We start from the raw sequence: 18152 nt of genomic DNA on the forward strand, positions 1-18152 counted from the left end.
GTAAATGTGGAGAGAAAATACAATTGTCACCGATTTATCTCTGCCTTTGCACATTATTGGGGTGCATCGCCCCTCTCCCACCAGGTCTTGCCCTCTGGGGGCATGGGTTGTAGTCTCACAGCACTTGTTTGAGGGATAGGTATTGAGCGAAAGGCAAACAGACACAATAGGGCAAAATAATCTCTGCTTTCTTGTTCTGAATTTTGCTGCCCCAGCTAATTTCCTTTTTTATTACCTTAATAAAGACATATCGCAAAGCGTAAAAAATGTGTTAAAATCCCATCTGTTCGTACATATATCACAGATCACTCGACAGGAATAATATGGGATAATTGTGCCCTTAAGGAACTTAGGAAAGATTTTGCGAGGTTGACCATTTTATGTTCCTCCAGAGAGAGATGCCTTTCTGCAAGTAAAGAAGTATCAGTACCATTTTTTTCTTCACTAATCGCTGACGGAGCGTATACTGTGGGGGTAATAATGCGATTGGAACTCAGAAAATGTGATTGTTGACAAAATATGGTGATTATAGGCAGATATGAGGCATCTGCACTGAACCATTCTACGGAAGCTCGATTTCATAAATAGAGAATTTGAAGGTGTTAACATTATGAAATGCCAATTATGTGTAATGCTCGATTTGTGGACATTAAGGGAAATTTCGAAAATTCTGGAGTTTTCAAATATGTTTATCGATTTTAACATTTCATTTTGATGATGAATCACATAAACAGAATGAAAATAACCCTGGACAGTATTCCATTTACGAAGCATTAAAAAGCAATTGTCTCATTATCTACAAGTTTGGTTGCTATGGTTTGCCGAAATCTGAAGAACAGATTGACAGTGTTGGATTTTGCTCGAGATTATGCAGAAAATAGAATTTGTGATGATTGGATGTTTCTCCCGTTGAAGTCATCATTGACAAAGTCGAAGGGCCATCCCCAACCATGAAGGAATGGTCTTGCGCTAGCGAAACTCAACACAGGTGTTGTACCTTCTCGAGGTCGTTTGCAGACATTTTTTTGAACATTTTTTCCCCCCAATGCTCGGTGAGGTTCCTGATAGCATTGGTTTCAACTTTTTGAAAATAAATCGCACGTACCTACTATATATAGTTTTGATGTGCACGAGGTATATAGACGCGATTGTTGATATCTCCATAGCGGCACAAACAATTTTAGAAAAATTTTGGCATCGAGATATTCCATAATAAATATACTTTGGATAAGTTACTGTATTTGAAAAAAAATAATTGAACTCGTGAAAATGGAGGCCATCGTTTCGACTAAAATCGTTTATACATCCAACAAGCAATAAGCTACGGGTTTGAATGACACTGATAATGTAAAACGAACAGGAAAATTGACAAAACCGATGATTTGCATCCTCAGATGGGAATATCAGACAGACGAACCCAATTAGTCTGGATACATGGATTCACTTACAAATAATTCAAATAATTATTTGACCAAGTAAATGTTTGTTCATCTAAAGTATACTATAATATAAGCAAAATTATGATAATACTGAAAAAGGAGATGAAGGAAGATCTTAAAATCCTCGGATGCTCAAGCTATAATGAAAACAAGGACTTAAAAGAAGCATAATAAGGGAGGATTGAACTTCAGGTTGTGAATAAACTTTTTTTTCTTGAGTTCCATGTTTCCACTTTCAAAATACACCCTCATCCTAAGGCGGCAAAAATGACTGACGGGCCAGCATCATTGGGCAAACAGTCCATGACTAATTCCCATTCAGTCGATGGCTGTTTGCACCTAATTAATAACCATCTTGCCTTGTCGTTACCGTCCCCAACTCATTAACCACAATTGAGCTTAATGAGCAAGCAGCATCTTTCTGCAGGTGAAAGGGCCACGCAGTCGCAGCTGCCTGGCAGGCTGCCTGCCTGCCTGCCGACTCGCATGCACTCAGGGCAGGCTCCGCTGAAGGCTGCAGGTACCTGCAATGTCTGTCCATGCCAACAGGAATTGGTTTCAAATGAAAGAAAGCGAAAAATGAATTCAACATCTCACGTATAAACTTTCGTTTTGTGAGTACAAAATAACGGAGGAATTGCTTTCAACCAACCTTGTGGACCAGTGCTAATACGGTGCATGCATATCAGGTTGATTTGAAATCGCTATAATCCCCATTGTTGGTCGACTGGGTCAAAACCTCATCAAACGTTCCACACTGTGTTGGCTTATCAATGCCTGTTTAACCCTCATCTATTTGGCAACACTGGTGAGGACTTGAGATGTATGGTATGGAAGATGAAATGAAGGAAATGACGTCGCATTCAGAGCTCTTACAATCAAGGTAGCAGGGACCTACTGAAAAAACAAGCAAATTTAAATGTTTCTTCAAGTCCTCAACTCTCGCCCCCCCCACTCCCCGCCCGCCCCTCACAATCCCCAAGTCCTCACCTACCCCTCCCAAACCTAAGGTGTCAATCTCCACCCGACTCCAACTCGACAAACCCCTCCACACCCCCCAACCACAACTCTTCAATCCCCCCCCACCACTGAAAGTCTTCACGCCTCTGCGCCAAAGCCTTAACCTCCCCCTCCCAAATTTGTCCAATATCCCCCTCCCTCTCTCTCCAACCCCAACTCTGTCCCCCCCTCCTCCCACTTATAAAATAGAAATAGGAAGAATGAAAATTCTTTGTCTCCATATTTCTCATTTGGTTTTCTTCTTCAATGGTATCTTACTTCAACCTCAAAATTATCCAATTTCCTTTCCTCGCTTCAACCTCAAAATTATCCAATTTCCTTTCCTCGCTTCAAAAAAAAACTAAAAAAAAAAAACTTCCTTTTTCACTCCATAACGATTCTCATTTCAACTTGAATTTCCTTCAGGTTCTGGTTCTGGTTCTACATTTTTTTCCCAGCCCCTCTTTTCTCAATACTGTATCTCCAAACTGAATCGACATGAAATACAAATGCTTCTTCCTCATTCAAAAGTATTTACAATTAATTTGAAAATGCATTTCAACCCTTGTATCTCCTTTAGAAACGATATATGCGTTTTCCTTCTACGCTACCATATACGTCTCTTCCTCTTCTTTTTCTTCTTCACAATGGTTATTTTTCAAAGGTCTTTGTCCGCTCAGTGATTGGTCCACCAATCATCCCCCCACACGTCCTGATCCATTCAGTGTACGAATTACACCTCTTCCGCAAGCCTTGACGATGTACACACGGAAAAAACAAGCTCAAATGAGCTAAGATCCTCGTCCTCTTAATGATGACGTCATTAAAACGAATATGACGTCATTGTGATGTATCTGGTTTGCGATAAATTATCTGTGCTAATTGCCGGCTTGATTCACGCAAACAAAATTCAAACAGCTTGCCTAGTTTCAGAGATAATGGTATAGGTGATTTCCATTAGCGGCGATATTATGACGTCAACTTTTTTTCTAGGAAGAATTTCCAAAATCGGAGATGGTTCCTGCCAGCGTGTGGGCTTTCCGCATATACATGGCAAGTTTCACGAAGATCCGATGAAAACTCTGGGTTGTGAAACAAAAAATGTCCAAAAATAGGAATGATGTCATAAAAATTGATATGACATCATAGTGATGTATCATATGTGCGGTAATTCATCTCTGCTAATGCCCTGTTCGATTCCCGCAAACAGAATTCAAAAAGCTTGCCTAGTTTCGGAGAAAATTTTAGGCGATTTCCATTAGCGGAGATATTTTGACCTCATAACTTTTTTTTTTCTAGGAGGAATTTTCAAAATCGGAGATGTTTACTGTCTGCACAGGGTCTTTTTACATACAGGGCGAGTCAGAAGTAGCACCCGATTTCTGGTTTTTCGGCTGTCAGATTCTTTCTGGGAAGTCATGTTGTTAATAATTGTCTTGCAGATTGTTAATTTTATCCCAGAAAGTGAATCGGCCGCTGCAGTCCAATCGAGTGGCCGGCACGCTCCCCATCCCTTACACCTCCAGATTTCTTTCTTTGGAGGCTCATGGAAGACCTTGTTTATCGTGAAAAGCCTCGTATCATTCAGGAATTGAAGGCTTAAATCACTGCAAGTTTGAGGAAATTGATACCGAACTCTGCAGACATGTGTGCCGCTCTGTGCCTGCACTTTGAAGGGAGGGCACTGAAAATTGCAAGTAAAACAGCTTGGTACAGTTCCGTAATATTTTTTTTCTTGAATAAATGGTTAGATAAACATGTCATTCAGTTATTTCCACCTTCTTGTACACTGTAATACAAATGGCAAACAAACAATCAACTGACAGAAATCGGGCGCTACTTCTGACTCACCCTGTATATATGCCAAGTTTCAGGAAGTTTCGATGAAAACTGTAGGCTGTGAAACAAAGAAGTCCACAAGAAGAAGATGAAGAACAACAACGTGAGTAAGACTTAGAGATCCTCCAGGTCAGGTCAGGTATGGGAGCATGTGCCAGAACAGCGCGTCGCTGCGTCCACTTTCCGCCGGTACTCCAGGGGCCTCCGTCTGGCCATCCCCCAGGCAGATGCCAGGCCCATCCCCATCTCCTTGAGATGATGGTCAACCTGCTGCAACCATGAGGCACGTGGTCGGCCCACTGGCCTCCTCCACTCATGAGACTCCCTCGCTGAGAGAATCTGGTGAGCAGGATCAGCGTCAGGAAAACGAGCCACATGTCCATACAGCCGCAGCTGACGCTCACGGACTATGCAGGTAACAAATCTCATCCGAGTCTCTCTCAGCAACCGCTCGTTGGACACAAAATCCGACCAGCGATAGCCAAGGATTCTCCGAAGAGACCTGGTACCAAAGGAATTAAGTCTCCGTCTCAGATCCTTGGTCAAAGTCCAAGTCTCGCACCCATAGAGCAAGACTGGAAGTACCAAGGACCTGAAGACTCGGACTTTCGTCCTCCCGCACAGGTACCGGCAGCGCCACACCCCATGATCCAGTGAATCCATGACTCCCCAGGCCCGACCCAGACGTCTATTGACCTCCGGCTCACAACCTGCGGAGACATGAATATCACTGCCAAGGTAAGTGAATCTATCCACGACCTCAACATCCTCACCACAAACAGACACAGACAGGACAGCAGCATCCAAGATGTCACCGAAAGCCTGGATCTTTGTTTTGACCCAAGAAATCCGTAATCCCAACGGCTCCGACTCCTCATTCAGCACCTCGAGGGCCCCCAAGAGGATGTCTAAAGTCTCCGCAAAGATGACTGCATCATCTGCAAAATCAAGGTCCGAGATCTTGACATTGCCAAACGATGCACCACAACTTGATCTCTCCGACATCCTCCCAAAAATCCAGTCCATACAAGTGCTGAAAAGTGTGGGGGCAAGTACACATCCCTGACGAACTCCAGTCACAACTGGAAATAAGTCAGAGGCGGTACCACCACACTTCACAGCACTCTCAGTACCAGAGTAGAGTTCAGACATCAGATCGATCAGTTTCGGTGGCACCCCACGAAGACCAAGAATCCTCCAGAGGACATCCCGATTCACTGAATCGAACGCTTTACAGAGATCAACATAGGCTGCAAGCAGCCCCTGCCGAAACTCTCATCTGCGTTCAGTGAGGACACGAAGAGCAAGGATACGGTCAATCGTTGACCTCTTTGGTGTAAAGCCTGACTGCTCTGGACGCTGGTGCTCAAGCAGATGGTGGCGAACCCTATCAAGAATTATCCGAGCAAAGACCTTGCCCGGCACTGAGAGCAGCGTCACCCCTCGGTAGTTGTTGCAGTCTTGGCGATCACCCTTCCCTTTCCAGAGAGGGACAACAAGGCCCCTCTTCCAGTCAGTTGGGATGATGCCTGTGTTCCAGGCAGAGCACAAAACTGCATGCAACGACGCGAGTGCAGCATTTCCACCAGCCTTGAGAAGTTCAGCATGGATGCCACAGATCCCTGGAGCTTTGCCCCGTTTCAACTGGTTCACCGCAGCCCGTGTTTCCACAAGCGATGGTGGACCACAGTTGATTCGAGGGTCAGCAACAGGGATTGTAACACCCTTGACGTCCAACTCGACAGTTGGGGGATCAGCCTGGTACAACCGCTCAAAGTAACCGGCCCTGCGGGCCTTCACTTCAGACTCCTCTGTCAAGAGCCTACCACTCTCTGCTCGAACTGCAGTGCTCCGAGGGATGGGCTTGGATGAACGTAATGCGCGAATTCCCCTGTAAGCGGGACGAGAATCACCTGTCCACAGGTGATGCTCTACCCCCTCACAGATTCCTCGCACATAGGCCTCCTTGTCCACCCTCAGTGCACGTACAGTTTTACGCCTCAGCTCCCTGAACAGCTCAGCTCTGCCATTCAGCCTGGCCCTGCGACTCTGGTCAATGGTATCCAGTGTCCCTTGAGAGACAAAATTCTTCTTTGCCCTGCGGTGAACTCCAAGGCATCCACCGGCAACATCAAGGACGGTGGTCTTGAAGGTGCTCCACAACTCTTCAGGACCCCCAAAGCACCCAGACCCCCAAGTGTCCACTCAGCCTGTTCGCAAACTCCTCAGCTACTCTCTCATCCCTGAGCTTGGCAACATCCAGCCTAGGCTGGGATGGTACCATTCTCCAGGATTTAAGGTGCAGCTTTAGAGTTGCTACAACAAGCCTGTGGTCAGTATTGAGGAACTGAGCACTCCGGTAGACCCTGCAGTTCTGGATCATCCTCCAACGACCGTCAATGAGGACATGGTCAATCTCCTTTGCCACACCGCCAGCGTTGGAATACCAAGTCCAGCGATGAGCTTGCGGGCGCTGAAACCATGAACCAGCCACCCTAAGTCCATGACTTCTTGCAAAGTCAAGGAACTTAGTGCTATTCTGGTTCATAGTTCCTGACCCATGGGGACCAACACACACCTCATAACCATCCCTATCAGTTCCAGTCGATGCATTGAAATCCCCCAAGACTAGAAGTGTATCTCGTCTGGGGCACTGATCAACCACAGACTCGAGTGTGGCGTAGAATGCATCCTTCACGGTAAGATCACTCGCCTCAGTCGGAGCATAAATAGAGACCAGGGAAATGACACCTAAGGAGGATCCTCAGGATCCTCCAGGAGGATCTAAAAATACAAAACGCGCATTTCCACATCGAAACAGCGGAATATTGAACACTTTCCACCTCCTCTATCATGCTATCACCAACTTAATGGAAACCGTGATCGAAACAGCTTCTACATGTCATGGCCCATCACGGTTGCCTGTCCAATTCACAATCCCATGAGAAATGCGGAAACCCCGTGTAATTGCAACTGTCAAGTGACCATGACTAAATAATGATGAATGTTTCCTTTCGCATTGTCGTGATATTCCTGGAAGTCCTCAACAAATACCTTTATAATGACCGGGTCGAGTCATTTAAGAGAAAATAGTTGGAAGTATTAGCAAGGACCTGTGTAACCTCCACAGTAAAAGCCCCGCTTGAGAGAATGCCACGTAGTTATTTGGTATAGGTTATTCCTTTTATAGTATGCATATAATGTGAAGTGTGGTGTCTGTCTGTGCGTTCATATATTCAGCCGTCTCCGGTTTCTGGCGGTTGCTTCTCACCCTGCATTTAAAAAGCTCCGCACGCCGGCAAGGCTCAACATTTAACCAGAAGAACAACATGATACCAAACAAGATAATTTTTAAAATCCTGTTGCGTCTGAGTATCAGTTGATGCAGAATTACTCACGGCCAGGACCTTATGGCCTGAGAGATGGTCCAAGCGGTCTTTTAAGGCACTGCGTTCAATAGTTACTCTTCTTTACCATTCCCAAAGGTCGTCCAAATGAGCCAAAACGATGGCAAACCCACACAGAAAGCAGATGGCTGAAACACACTCTTACCTTTTAAAGGATAATTATTTTTTTTATAATGAAAAGCACAAGGAAGAGGGTCGACAACACGCTATAAAAACAGAACAAACCAAGGGAGTCAAAAAGACACAAAAAGGAGAATGGGATATGAAAACTTATATCTATCTATAATTCCAGGTGTGTGTGTGTGTGTGTGTGTGTGTGTGTGTGTGTGTGTGTGTGTGTGTGTGTGTGTGTGTGTGTGTGTGTGTGTGTGGGTGTGTGTGTGTGTGTGTGTGTGTGTGTGTGTGTGTGTGTGTGTGTGTGTGTGTGTGTGTGTGTGTGTGTGTGTGTGTGTGTGTGTGTGTGTGTGTGTGTGTGTGTGTGTGTGACCGCTGTTTCTCGACAACCACTGGTCCGATCTAATTGAAACTTGCCAGATATATTGCTGGGGACCTGAGGATGTGCCTTTTCAAGGTTTGATATTAATCGGACAAGTGCTTCCCAAGTTATGGCCATTTATTTACCAAACCATGAAGTGGTTGTCATGGATGAATTCGATGGAGAAAAAGATATGCCATATACGGCATTGTTGCAACTGCTGGATCGTTATCCACTGAGAATCCAAGTGAAAGGGAGTTTCCAAAACTTCAACTCGCCACTTGTGGTGATCACCAGCAACAAAGGAGTCGAGGAGTGGTATCCATCGAATGGGCATTGTGAAGCATTGAAAAGGAGACTTGATCACGAGCTACGCCTTCAAGCCAAGCCACAGGTTAGTCGTGTTGTTTCTTTCCCATCTTCTCTTCGAAGAACGAGAATTTCGCTTGATAGAAAACTCGAATGAAAGGTTTATCTGTCAAGCGTTTCTCGCTGAAGAATTGAACATACCCCATGGATGCTGACTGGTCGTCTCTGTTTGTTAGGAGCCCCGTGTTGGTGTTGGTGTGTGTGCGCCATTCCGTGTTCTTCTTCCCCGCCGTTTGGGGGTCCAGCACCGGATCAACGATACCCAGGTATTTTCGGAACACCTTGTAACGCCCCTGCTTCGGCTTAAGCTGCTTAGAACCGGTAAAATTCCACAGAAGGAGGTCCTTTAGGATCCTAGTTCGGGCTTGCTTGCCATTGTGCCACCAGATCATCCGCTTACCAAGGGCGTAGTTGTGCTCTTTCGGCTCCCCATGAGATTCGTTAACCACCCCACCGTCATAAAACTGCCAGGACACCTTAATCCAGCGAATAATGAAGACGCGGTGTTGGTGAAACATAGCGTCTAGCTCCTCATTTGGCATCATATCCTTCAGAGCCAGGCTGATAAGCCATGGGTCAGAGTAAGATTGCCCCTCAACGTCATGCCAAAAGGAAACTTTACCGATTTTTAGGTCATCAGGCTTAAAAAGCTTCTCTTTTGTAGCGATAAAGTCCTTTCTGAATCGTTGCCGCTTTTTGTGTCTCCGCAGGAACCGTCTCCGGTGGGGTCTTCGAGGAACGTACCGCCTCCGCCTCCTGAAGAAGAAAGTCAAGACATAGATGCACTGTTAGCCACGCTATAGTGTTTCTGTATCCAGCGTAGTGTTTCTGTATCCAGCGTAGTGTTTCTGTATCCAGCGTAGTGTTTCTGTATCCAGCATAGTGTTTCTGTATCCAGCGTAGTGTTTCTGTATCCAGCGTAGTGTTTCGACAGCATTGTGTTTCTGTATCAAACACAAACCCCCCAAATAGTGTTAGGGGTTAGGGTAGAGAATAGCTCTGTACTTACCTTACCCATCGTCTTCTAATCCGAGCCGTATCCCTGGACATATCACGTGCTTTTGACACAGTCTGGCACCCTGCCCTACTCACCAAACTCTCTTCCCATGGTATTCAAGGCCATCTCCACTCATGGCTCGCAGACTTCCTCTCCTGTCGCAGTCAACGTGTGGCCCTAAATGGAGTTCTTTCATCCCCTCTTCCTGTGCAGGCTGGAGTTCCTCAAGGTAGCGTTCTGGGCCCTGTTCTTTTTCTGGTTTTCATCAATGATCTCTCGGACTCTCTGGAAAATCCTCTATTTCTCTTTGCCGATGACTCCACCCTCTGCCCGTACCATCTGTCATCCCTCAGACCGGCAAGCAGCAGCTTCTTCGCTCACTGCAGATCTGGATAAAATCACAAACTGGTCCAACACGTGGAACATGTCTTTCAATCACACAAATCTCACACTCTCACTATGTCTCTTCGAAAGGACCGTTTACAAAACCCCCCCATCCACTTTCTCAACAATCCTCTGGAAGAAGTCTTTTCTTTCAAGCTTCTGGGTCTCACTATCTGCCATGACCTTTCCTGGGAAAGTCACATTTCCAACCTCGCCTCAAAAGCCAGTCGCCGACTGGGAATCCTCCGTCGTGCAAAGTCCTTCCTCGGCCCTCTTGAGCTCCTGACTACTTACAAAGCTTTTGTCCGTAGCCTGATGGAGTACTGCTCTCCCCTCTGGGCTGGTGCTCCTGCCTCCCACCTTTCTCGACTTCACGCTGTCGAAACCAGGGCTTTTAAGATCATTGGCATCTCCCGCAATGAAGCTGAGTCTTTGGGCCTCTCACTCAATCACCGCAGGTTGGTCGGTGGTCTTTCTGTCTTCTACCGACTCCTCTCCAGCCTTGCCCCCCCTGCTCTCTCTGCGATTTGTCCCAACCACATTTGCACAGGGCGCTCAAGGTCCGCCAACAACCCCCTTCTGGTAAAACTACCAAAATCACGAATCACTGCTCATCTTCACTCTTTCATTCCTCTTTTTTTCCCGCCTTTGGAATAAACTTCCTCACTCTATTCTTTCCCATTCTTCCCTCCAGGCTTTCAAAACAGCTGGTCACCACCATCTCTTATCTTCCCCATCCAAATCCTCGATCTTTTCTACCCCCGATAATCCACTCAAGCCCACTTCCTTCAATTCTCCTGCTTTCCTTCCTGAAAGTCCCTGTAATGTCCATCTTCTCCTCGCCATGTTCCCGTCCCATCCCCCTCCCTCTCCCTTCCACAGTTCACCTGTGTCTGTTCCCCAATGTTTTGTCCCTTCCACTCCCACCCCTCTTGTCTCATGCCTCCTTGCTGTGAGTTGTGTGTTAGCTCTCCTACGAGCCTCGACCAAGGTATACAAAAAAAAAAAAAAAAAAAAAAAAAAAAAAAAAAAAAAACCAATGACAAGACACGTTGTTGCGTGGGCGTGGCCGATGGGGAAGGGAAGCTCAGCCGCGTTCCCCATTATGGGTTACAATGTACGGGCTTCCGGAGAGTGATGACTTCGTGTATTCTAATAATTTCTCGATTTCTTATGCGCATTTATAGATAAACACAATGCCCCAAGTTATGATCGTTTTCATATTAGACGGTGCATAAATTTCGGTAACATCAGAGTGCTGGTATGCTCCGAACCAGGAAGTAATTTTTTTTCTCTCTTTTCTCTTCTCTTTTTGTTTTTCCTTGCCACGACATTGCGAAAAGGTAAAATACGTTGGAGCTAATTGAATAATTGGGTATTAAAACTAAATTGCGAATAATCGTAACTGCGAATAATATGCGAACTTCTGGGCCACGCACGTACGGGCACGCAAGAGCGAAGAAACGGCCTGCGTGGTTGTTGTTTGTTGCAAGCTTTGAATTTTTTTTTTTTTTTTTTTTTTTTTTTTTTTTTTTTTTTTTTTACGGCCACATACCAGTCTATCTATAATTCCAGCAATCTCTGTGCGTGTGTCTGTCTGTCTGCGACCGGTGTTTCTCGAAGACCGCCGGTCCGATCAGATTGAAACTTGCCAGGAATATTGCCGGGGCCCCGCAGATGTGCCTTTTCGAGGTTTGATGTCAATCGGACGAGCGGTTCCCAAGTTACGGCCATTTTATTGCTTTTTTCAGTGTTGAAATGGTGTATATATGGCAGCTGAAGTGTCGTTCCACCTTATCACCTTATCATGCCATTTTTCTCAGAATAATGACAACAGCATATTAAGAAGAATAATAATAATAATAATAGCACAATAATTGAATAAAAAGAATAACGTGATACAATGACCAATGTCTGTCAACCAATAACGACCGATATATTGTCTGTCAACCAGACAGGACACGGTGCTATGACATCACGAATTACGTCACAATGCTTCCTCTTCAGATTGAAACTTGCCAAGAATGTTGCCGGGGCCCCGTGGATGTGCCTTTTCGAGGTTTGATATCAATCGGACGAGCGGTTCCCAAGTTACGGCCATTTATCTGTCGACCAATGACAAGACACAGAGCTATGACGTCACAATTAATGCTTGTTTATTTATTTATTTATTTTTGGCACGATTGACGGTCCAATCTGATTGAAACTTGCCAGGAATATTGCTGGGGACCCGGGGATGTGCCTTTTCAAGGTTTGATATCAATCGGATAAGCAGTTCCCAAGTTACAGCCATTTATCTGTCGACCAATGTCAAGACACGGTGATATGACGTCACGAATGACATCACACTTAATGTTTATTTATTTATTTATTATTATTTATTTTTGCACGATTGACGGTCCGATCTGATTGAAACTTGCCAGGAATATTGCTGGGGACCCGCGGATGTGCCTTTTCGAGGTTTGATATTAATTGGACGAGCGGTTCCCAAGTTACGAGAGAGGGGGACGGGAGAGGGGGGGATGAGAGTGGGGGCGAGAGAGAGGGGCGAGAGAGGAGGGGAGAGAGAGGAAGGGCGAGACTAGGGGGGAGAGAGGAGGGCAAGAGAGGGGGGAGAGAGGGGGTGAGAGTGGGGGCGAGAGAGAGGGGCGAGAGGGGCGAGAGAGAGGGGCGAGAGAGAGGGGCGAGAGAGAGGGGCGAGAGAGAGGGGGCGAGAGAGAGGGGCGAGAGAGAGGGGGCGAGAGAGAGAGGGCGAGAGAGAGAGGGCGAGAGAGAGAGGGCGAGAGAGAGAGGGCGAGAGAGAGGGGGCGTGAGAGGGGGAGTGGAAGTGGGGGCGAGAGAGAGAGGGGCGAGAGAGAGGGGGCGAGAGAGAGGGGGCGAGAGAGAGGGGCGAGAGAGAGGGGCGAGAGAGAGGGCGAGAGAGAGGGGCGAGAGAGAGGGGGCGAGAGAGAGGGGGCGAGAGAGAGAGGGCGAGAGAGAGGGGGCGTGAGAGGGGAGTGGAAGTGGGGGCGAGAGAGAGGGGCGAGAGAGAGAGGGGCGAGAGAGAGAGGGGCGAGAGAGAGAGGGCGAGAGAGAGAGGGGCGAGAGAGAGAGGGGCGAGAGAGAGAGGGGCGAGAGAGAGGGGCGAGAGAGAGAGGGGCGAGAGAGAGAGGGCGAGAGAGAGAGGGGCGAGAGAGAGGGGCGAGAGAGAGAGGGGCGAGAGAGAGAGAGAGGGGCGAGAGAGAGAGGGGCGAGAGAGAGAGGGGCGAGAGAGAGAGGGGCGAGAGAGGAGGGCGGAGAGAGGAGGAGCAAGACTAGGGGTGAGAGAGGGGGAGAGAGGGGGTGACACAATTCAAGAGAGGGGAGAGAGGAGGGGCAAGAGAGGGGGGTGAGAGTGGGGCGAGAGAGAGGAGGGGGAGAGAGAGGAGGGGTGAGACTAGGGGTGAGAGAGGGGGTGTCACAATTCAAGAGAGGGGGAGAGAGGAGGGGTGAGAGAGGAGTGATGAGACTTGGGGGGAGCAAGGGGGGAGCGAGAGAGAGAGGGGGCGTCACAATTCTTCTTCGTTTGATATGACGTCACAATTGACGCTGGGGACCTGAGTATGTTTCCCAGGTGTTTCCCAAGTTATGACCATTTATGATATGGTTGGTCCAATGTAATTGAAAAAAAATGCCCCAATCCAGTCGTCGTTTACGAGAGCGAAGGAATGAAGCTGCACATACTGGCACGCCTCACCCACGAGAGAGGGTACTGGAACGAGAGAGAGGAGAGAGGAGGGGGCGGGAGATGGGGGGGTGGGTGAGAGGGGAGGGGTGAAATAATGCCCCAATCCAGTCGTCGTTTACGCACCTACGGGCCCGTACTTGTACATTATAATTGGCCTTTCACACACGTGACATGTGTCCCCCTGAGTGTTCCTCTGCGATGGGAAGTCTACGCTCAGCCCCACCGACAAGAGGATTTTACTTATACTTCAGTCACATTTGGCTCGGCGGCCGTCGGGTCGAAAAAAATCTCCGGCCATGAGCAATTTTCGGGCGGCCGCAGTATTTCCACGGTCACACAATGAAGCAGTCACATATGTTTTTATTTTTCGGGTTTCCCAACCTTGACCGGACCCAGTACCTGCAGAGCCGCGCAGCCCCATGGCTGAGGAAGTCGCCATTGCAAGTCAGATGCTTCTTCTTCTTCTTCTTCTTCTTCCTCTTCCTCTTCTTCTTCTTCTTCGTCGTCTTCTTCCTCTTCCTCCTCCTCCTCCTCCTCCTCCTCCTCCTCCTCCTCCTCCTCCTCCTCCACCTCCTCTTCCTCCACCTCCTCTTCCTCTTCCTCTTCTTCCATTTTGTTCACGCGGCGGCCTGATTCAGCATTATCTTGTAAACCATGTAATCTATAATCACGTACATTTTTCTCCTCATTGATAATATAATTAATTAGTTCGGCGAAATGCGACCCGGAAATGATAAAAATGTTATCGGACAAAAAAATTAACGGACATTATGGGACTAAAAAAAAATCGAGTTACCGGAAGTTAACTGGTCCGATAACGATAAATGGAAGTTAACTTCCGATAACAGTCCGATAAAACTAGTAAACTTCGATAATTATCCGTTATCGGATTATCGCTTTTGTACCCAACACTGGTGGCAAACACCTATACTCCGATCTCTAGCGGCAGCGCACGGTGGACGCAGACTGCCACGGAGGCCGTACGTAGGACTACCCTACGGCGACCGTGCAAATAGTGCGGCCGCCGTAATTTTTGGGGGTTGGAAAAAATTCATTTTTCATTGATAAGAGCCTACGGCAGCCGCACGAATAACGCAAACCCACCGTACGCCCAACGTACGGTCAACATGGAACACATCTACATCATGGCTACAGCTTGTCGAATTGATACGGCCAACCGAGAAATGAAAAAAGTTATAACTCCGCGCTTTAAGCCTAAGTCACATTTTCTCTACGGCTAGGATATGGCAGCCGTACCCCCCCCCCCCCTGAATTGACAGAAACGTGCGGCGGCCACAGTTTCTAAGGTGGCCTCAGGGTCGCCCTACGCCGTATGGCGATATTTTACAGACCGTAGGGGTCGCCGTGGAATTATAGCGCGGAGTTATAACTTTTTTCATTTCTAGGTTGGCTGTAGCAATTCGACAAGCCAAATAATTACGAAAAGACAAGCCAACCCCCCCTTCCACCCCCAAAATTACGGCGGCCGCACTATTTCCATGGTCGCCGTAGGGTAGTCCTAAGGCATCCCTGTGTTCAACGTACGGTGGCCTTGCGGTCTGTGTGACTACATGCGGGCAACGCAGGTTCGACGCACGGTTCCCCTACGCCCGCCGTGCGTCCTACGTACGGCCTCCGTGGCAGTCTGCGTCGACCGTGCGTCCACCGTGCGCTACCGCTAGACATTGGAGTATAGGTGGTTGCCTATACGTACTTCGTATGTTTGCCTGGAGAACTGGTATATTCAGATATATATATATATATATATATATATATATATATATATATATATATATATATATATATATATAATAGTTATAGTATATTCAGTTTTTTATATTATAGTTATAGTATATTCAGTTATATATACTGGTATATTCCGAACTGTTATATTTTTATTTCAGTAAAAAAAGAACTGGTGTATGTGCCCACTCGTTACCGTCCGTCTGGCCGCACGTTCGCCTTGCGTCTGCCTTGAAAATTCTATGGCCGCCGCAGGGACGCCCTAAGGTCACCGTGCGACATCAAATCAAAGACCGTACGGCACCCCCACGTTTTCGGTCTCCACAATTTCTAAATACGCCGTGCGGCTACCCAAAAAATAAAAACATACGTGACTGCTACATTGTGTGACAATGGAAATACTGCAGCCGCCGTATAATTGCTAGTGGCCGTAGATTTTGGAGACCCTATGGCCGCCGTGCCAAATGTGACTTAGGCCTTAATTCCACGGAGATCCCTACGGCCTGTAAAAGATAGCCATACGGCGTAGGGCCACCCTGAGGCCACCTCAGAAACTCTGCGGCCGCCACACGTTTCTGTCAATTCAGGGGGGGGGGGGGTACGGCCGCCGTATCCTCGCCGTGGAGCAAATGTGACTCTTGCTTTATACATAATTAATGAATCTCTCTCCCTTGAGTTTCTTTCTGTTCTGTCCGTGGCTTCGCTGAATGTGAACATCAACCGCAGCTTCGCAGGCGCAATGCAACAACCAAGATGGCGACTTTCTTTCTTTCCGGTATCGACTCTCAACTCTGTCCTGACGCCTCCAAGAACAGTTCAAACAGCTGTCTCCGTCGGCACCAAGCATCGCTGAAGTTCGAAGCATCCAGAGCCAGTGGCGGGGGTCGTTTAAAACACTCCATCATGGGTAAATGTGAATAACTACTGCCACCATTTCTTTTTTCCGTATTCACCTGTATATCATTTTAAACAACAACAACAAAAACAGCAACAACAGCAGCAGCAGCAGCAACAGCAACAACAACAGCAGCAACAACAACAGCAGCAGCAGCAACAACAACAGCAGCAGCAACAGCAACAACAGCAGCAACAACAGCAACAACAACCACCACCACCATTTTGAAAGTGTCTATATGTTTGAAACTTTGTGGGTTTTTGTTGTTTCGTGTGCAGCCTGTGGCTGCTAGTTGCATCATTTTCTGGAAGTGCAGCTGTGCCGCTGATGCCCCTGCTACCAGTAAGCCAGTAGTCGTGGTGCCGGCAATAGCTCGCCTATTCTTCATGGAAGACATCGTTTTAATGCCCACCATCTAATGCCAACAGACGGAATTCCCGTTTAACATCCATACAAAGGACGGCATACACATTGATGGATCACCCTGCCAATGAAACACCGAGATGACAGTTTATAGCCGGGTCAAGATTCGAACCCAGACTCGGCATCTTATGTGTGTACCTCTTGGCTTTCCTGTCACCCAGCATTACATTCTACACTTAGACCCAACTCATAAAGGACTATGAGATCAGAAGTTACTGGAAGATCACCTTGCATGGTCACAAGAATTGACCAAGATGCAGGGACGCATGACCATGAAGGTTTTTGAAACATGGCGAACACTCTGGTGATTACAAGACCATGCTGAAAGTTGGATGGCAGCAGGGGGATAAAGAGTGCAAAGCAGAGCTACGCCCATTCTGAGACCACAGCTCATCACTTATCAAACAAACTCTTTCATCAGTTATAATTAGCAAAACATATTGAACAGGATTCAATTAAAATTTCAGCTCATGAGTTGCATCATTACTTTGGCAGAGAGCCTGTGCAGGAATTGAGAATTGGGCCGGAATACTGGCAACAATGGCCTATTCATTCCAAAAGACACTGTGGGATCAATAACGTCCACCATCTGATCGTGGCAGATGGGTTCTCAGCTTAACATCCATCCAAGGGATTCCACACTCACCGATGCAATTCCCTGTCTGTGAAGCACCAGTCTGACAGTTTATCATCAGGTCAGAATGAAATTCAGAAGGGACAGCTGAAAGGTCAGTATGCAATACCTCTGCACCATCTTGTATCAAGCTTCCTGAGTAAATATGAACTTCTCACAGCCTGCAAGACCTTTGACCGTGCGAGAAGGAGGACTTCTTTCCTCTACGGGTGGTGTGCCAACTTCACATCTCTCACTCTTGGAAGTTGTGGCGTTCCCAAAGTAATTACATCAATGATATCTCCCACAACCCCCCCCCTCACACACACACACACACACACACACACACACACACACACACACACACACACACACACACACACAGAAACAGGGCCACAACCAGATGTGGCATCTCATTGCAGATGGGTTGGAATCATCTCTAATTTTTGCTGTTTATGGAAGATTATGACCGATGAGCGTTATATTTCACCAAAAACATGGAACTTCCTGAAGTCAACGTGTTTCTGGATTTGAATCCTTAACCACATAAAACGCAAAAAATGCATTCGGGAGACATTACGCTGTTTCAGAAACGCTTCTTATAACCCAACAGTGTATGGTAGTTTATGTGTGAACAATGGTTGTTAGACTACAAGTGATGTTTTTTTTTTTAAATATAAGCTTAAATGCAAGTTTCTTGCTGAAATCAATGTGTTTCTGCATTTTGAATCAGGACTGGAATTGCAGAATCTCAAGTTCATTCTGCACACTCATCATCATAACCATCATATACTACGCTCTGAACAAAGCATCAGATCTGGCAAAGGGGTTCTAGTCCTTGGCTCTGGGGATTATAATCTTGG

General features: G+C 46.9%; 1 long non-coding RNA gene across 1 annotated transcript; it reads right to left on the bottom strand.

Moving 5' to 3' along the window:
- Nucleotides 1-1335: 1335 nt before the first annotated feature.
- On the bottom strand, nucleotides 1336-14071 carry LOC147017514 (uncharacterized). Its single transcript, XR_015049746.1, has 3 exons — nucleotides 14015-14071; nucleotides 4290-4335; nucleotides 1336-1972 (listed from the first exon to the last, which is right to left on the bottom strand). It is a non-coding gene; the product is annotated as an uncharacterized LOC147017514 (long non-coding RNA).
- Nucleotides 14072-18152: the final 4081 nt, after the last annotated feature.

Source organism: Eptatretus burgeri, chromosome 11, assembly GCF_056783735.1.
Source record: "Eptatretus burgeri isolate ZD-2024b chromosome 11, Ebu_testis_v1, whole genome shotgun sequence".
In the NCBI taxonomy this organism is placed as follows: domain Eukaryota; kingdom Metazoa; phylum Chordata; class Myxini; order Myxiniformes; family Myxinidae; genus Eptatretus; species Eptatretus burgeri.